This window comes from Schistocerca piceifrons, unplaced genomic scaffold, assembly GCF_021461385.2.
Source record: "Schistocerca piceifrons isolate TAMUIC-IGC-003096 unplaced genomic scaffold, iqSchPice1.1 HiC_scaffold_78, whole genome shotgun sequence".
Classification (NCBI taxonomy): Eukaryota; Metazoa; Arthropoda; class Insecta; order Orthoptera; family Acrididae; genus Schistocerca; species Schistocerca piceifrons.
The window spans coordinates 22501-27500 of record NW_025729036.1 but is presented as its reverse complement, the minus strand read 5'-3'; the positions used below and the strand labels follow the sequence as shown (position 1 = coordinate 27500).

Genomic DNA, 5000 nt, shown 5'->3' with positions numbered 1-5000 from the left:
CCCTTTCGACATCCACCATTGCGCAGATAAGGCACCAACACCCACACATGTCCTATACAACGGTGCACCCAACATCACAATAGTACCTCCTGTCACAGCGCACAAACAATGACATGAGTCAAAGACACAGGTCTGACACAAGCATAGAATTGGAGCGCCGCCTCTAATAAGCCAAAGGTGCATCCTGACGTGACAAATCTCATCATGTCACAAGCATTCACTTACTATAATCACTATCAACGAACCTGCCGCCCCGCCCCCCCCCCCCCCCCCACACCTTTCCTTACAACAACGTGTAACCTAACCTAACCCATGTTGTACCTTAACCTAACCCATGTTGTACCTTAACCTAACCCATGTTGTGCCTTAACCTAACCCATGTTGTGCCTTAACCTAACCCATGTTGTCCCCTAACCTAACCCAAGTTGTCCCCTAACCTAACCCATGTTGTCCCTTAACCTAACCCATGTTGTGCCTTAACCTAACCCATGTTGTGCCTTAACCTAACCCATGTTGTCCCCTAACCTAACCCATGTTGTCCCCTAACCTAACCCATGTTGTGCCTTAACCTAACCCATGTTGTCCCCTAACCTAACCCATGTTGTGCCTTAACCTAACCCATGTTGTCCCCTAACCTAACCCATGTTGTCCCCTAACCTAACCCATGTTGTCCCCTAACCTAACCCATGTTGTGCCTTAACCTAACCCATGTTGTGCCTTAACCTAACCCATGTTGTCCCCTAACCTAACCCAAGTTGTCCCCTAACCTAACCCATGTTGTCCCCTAACCTAACCCATGTTGTGCCTTAACCTAACCCATGTTGTGCCTTAACCTAACCCATGTTGTGCCTTAACCTAACCCATGTTGTCCCCTAACCTAACCCATGTTGTCCCCTAACCTAACCCATGTTGTGCCTTAACCTAACCCATGTTGTCCCCTAACCTAACCCATGTTGTGCCTTAACCTAACCCATGTTGTCCCCTAACCTAACCCATGTTGTCCCCTAACCTAACCCATGTTGTCCCCTAACCTAACCCATGTTGTGCCTTAACCTAACCCATGTTGTGCCTTAACCTAACCCATGTTGTCCCCTAACCTAACCCATGTTGTCCCCTAACCTAACCCATGTTGTCCCCTAACCTAACCCATGTTGTCCCCTAACCTAACCCATGTTGTCCCCTAACCTAACCCATGTTGTCCCCTAACCTAACCCATGTTGTCCCCTAACCTAACCCATGTTGTCCCCTAACCTAACCCATGTTGTCCCCTAACCTAACCCATGTTGTCCCCTAACCTAACCCATGTTGTGCCCTAACCTAACCCATGTTGTGCCCTAACCTAACCCATGTTGTGCCCTAACCTAACCCATGTTGTGCCTTAACCTAACCCATGTTGTGCCTTAACCTAACCCATGTTGTCCCCTAACCTAACCCAAGTTGTCCCCTAACCTAACCCATGTTGTCCCCTAACCTAACCCATGTTGTGCCTTAACCTAACCCATGTTGTGCCTTAACCTAACCCATGTTGTGCCTTAACCTAACCCATGTTGTCCCCTAACCTAACCCATGTTGTCCCCTAACCTAACCCATGTTGTGCCTTAACCTAACCCATGTTGTCCCCTAACCTAACCCATGTTGTGCCTTAACCTAACCCATGTTGTCCCCTAACCTAACCCATGTTGTCCCCTAACCTAACCCATGTTGTCCCCTAACCTAACCCATGTTGTGCCTTAACCTAACCCATGTTGTGCCTTAACCTAACCCATGTTGTGCCGTAACCTAACCCATGTTGTGCCTTAACCTAACCCATGTTGTGCCTTAACCTAACCCATGTTGTGCCTTAACCTAACCCATGTTGTGCCTTAACCTAACCCATGTTGTGCCTTAACCTAACCCACGTTGTCCCCTAACGTAACCCACGTTGTCCCCTAACGTAACCCACGTTGTCCCCTAACGTAACCCACGTTGTCCCCTAACGTAACCCACGTTGTCCCCTAACGTAACCCACGTTGTCCCCTAACGTAACCCACGTTGTCCCCTAACGTAACCCACGTTGTCGCCTATCGTAACCCACGTTGTCGCCTAAACCTGCTCTGTAATTGTTATACGACTCGTTCAATTAGTGTAGTGTTGCCCACCCGCAACCCTCGCAATATAGTTCGCTACTCGCACTGCCCGCTCCCCTGTGTATCGCTTCATGTTAAACACCTTGCAAGTCTTGCTGACTTTCCACATGCTCCTGCTGTACACTGTAATGTGGATGGCAGCAGGGCGTACATGCCGCCCCCCCCCCCCCCCCACCTCTCCCCACGTCCCCACCTTGCCCCCTGCCTTCGCAAGGTGGTTGGTGACAAGTTTGCATGTTCAATGCCCTTCGCATGCGACGTACGCAGGCTACGTTGTGGTGCGGCCTGTGTCAACTGTCCGCTGATGTCGTACGCGTGAACCACAATCTGTACTGCACATTCGTCCTTATGTACTGAATGATACATCGTGGCACATGTGTGACCGTACAACGACTGCGCCCAAAAACGGCGGACCATACAGTGCAAATATTGTGCACGCAGCTACGTGTCGTCTCCCTATGAGAGCTGGATTGCAGTGTGGTACGCCATAGAGACGTGTGGGAGGAACGGACGCCGTGGATGGCGATCAGCATGAGCTGTCTGTTGATGTATTCGGACCTAGTCGTCTCTCCTCACACACCGTGATGGCATGGTGCAGCGCGTTCCATATCTGCGACATGCTACAGAAGCCGGTTGACAGTCGTTCGAGCAATGGACATCGCATACGTACGGGGGCCACCTTCCACGTATTGTCTAGGCGTGCACATTTTGTTGCGTGTATGTGGGCAGACGTAGTGTGGCGTGACACCTGACACAGGCATGCAATAATGGTTGAAGTTGCAAATGGCGATGGACGCCTACGTTTTCTGGTGAAGTTACGCAAATGAAGAAATGGTAACCCGTTGTGGTGCGGTTGTTCTCGCTAGGGGTGAATCGGTGATGGCGACGATAGGTTGAGGTACTAACCGGTTGTTCCAGCGATACCCACCATGCCGACGAAACTGAACGGCATCTGGGTGTGAAGCGATACGCGGCGGTGGCTGGGTGGGACCGTCCCCGGCCGGTGAGGGGGCGCCTCCCGGCGTGCTGGCCGCGCGGTGCGTGGGCGCACGCGCTACAGCCGGCTGGTGGGGGCGGCCAGTGGCAGGCGCGCCGGCCGACGGACGCGGCAGGCGTCGCAGCTGCGCGCCGGCGCACCCTGCGCGCGGCGCCGTGCGGCCAAAGTAGGTCCTCGCGGGCCCGGTGCGAAGCGCGGTGGACATCTGCAGTGTGCTGGTCCGATTGAGGACTGTGTGCGTTGAGGATGCGCCGCCGCCCGGCGCTCGGCGCCGCGACGCCGTCTGCTGCTCGGTCGCCCCAGCGGTTCTCGCTGGTGGTTTGTATCGCAGCTGTGCGGATGTGTTGGCGTGTGCGCTGTGCTGGGAGAGTTCGCTTCGGCACCCAAGTGGGGCTTTTGTCCTTCTGTGGCGCTGGCGTTGGAGCTGCCGGTCACCGTAGGTGGCGCGTGTTGTCTCCCGCCGGCAATGCCACGACAGCACGCTCCCGGGCCTCTGTCGGCAGCGGCAAGCTCAGTTGGGAGCACGGGTGGTCGCACCGAAAGCGTCTACTCGCCTAACTCCGGGCGATTGCGCCTCTCTCGAACCCGACCAAGTACTTGGGACGGCGCTGCGCGCCGCCGGGACCTGAGAGGGTTTCGAGGTGTATTGTGCAGGGGAGCTCAGCCTCCTCCTGTTTGCAGAATGATTGAGCGGACGCTTGCGTGTTCGCGCGGGCCCCCGGGACACACTCCCGGGCGGCCGGCTGCTCAGCTCTAGTTGACGCAGCTCCCTGGTTGATCCTGCCAGTAGTCATATGCTTGTCTCAAAGATTAAGCCATGCATGTCTCAGTACAAGCCGCATTAAGGTGAAACCGCGAATGGCTCATTAAATCAGTTATGGTTCCTTAGATCGTACCCACGTTACTTGGATAACTGTGGTAATTCTAGAGCTAATACATGCAAACAGAGTCCCGACCAGAGATGGAAGGGACGCTTTTATTAGATCAAAACCAATCGGTCGGCTCGTCCGGTCCGTTTGCCTTGGTGACTCTGAATAACTTTGGGCTGATCGCACGGTCCTCGTACCGGCGACGCATCTTTCAAATGTCTGCCTTATCAACTGTCGATGGTAGGTTCTGCGCCTACCATGGTTGTAACGGGTAACGGGGAATCAGGGTTCGATTCCGGAGAGGGAGCCTGAGAAACGGCTACCACATCCAAGGAAGGCAGCAGGCGCGCAAATTACCCACTCCCGGCACGGGGAGGTAGTGACGAAAAATAACGATACGGGACTCATCCGAGGCCCCGTAATCGGAATGAGTACACTTTAAATCCTTTAACGAGTATCTATTGGAGGGCAAGTATGGTGCCAGCAGCCGCGGTAATTCCAGCTCCAATAGCGTATATTAAAGTTGTTGCGGTTAAAAAGCTCGTAGTTGGATTTGTGTCCCACGCTGTTGGTTCACCGCCCGTCGGTGTTTAACTGGCATGTATCGTGGGACGTCCTGCCGGTGGGGCGAGCCGAAGGCGTGCGACCGCCCCGTGCGTGCTCGTGCGTCCCGAGGCGGACCCCGTTGAAATCCTACCAGGGTGCTCTTTATTGAGTGTCTCGGTGGGCCGGCACGTTTACTTTGAACAAATTAGAGTGCTTAAAGCAGGCAAGCCCGCCTGAATACTGTGTGCATGGAATAATGGAATAGGACCTCGGTTCTATTTTGTTGGTTTTCGGAACCCGAGGTAATGATTAATAGGGACAGGCGGGGGCATTCGTATTGCGACGTTAGAGGTGAAATTCTTGGATCGTCGCAAGACGAACAGAAGCGAAAGCATTTGCCAAGTATGTTTTCATTAATCAAGAACGAAAGTTAGAGGTTCGAAGGCGATCAGATACCGCCCT

General features: G+C 53.7%; 1 non-coding gene across 1 annotated transcript in view; it reads left to right on the top strand.

Annotated features, from left to right (window-relative positions):
* Window positions 1–3890: 3890 nt before the first annotated feature.
* The window catches only part of LOC124770200, a 1909-nt gene continuing 799 nt past the window's right edge, over window positions 3891–5000 (top strand). Inside the window, exon 1 of the ribosomal RNA XR_007013078.1 lies at window positions 3891–5000. This exon is cut by the window's right edge and continues 799 nt beyond it. This is a non-coding gene — a ribosomal RNA (small subunit ribosomal RNA).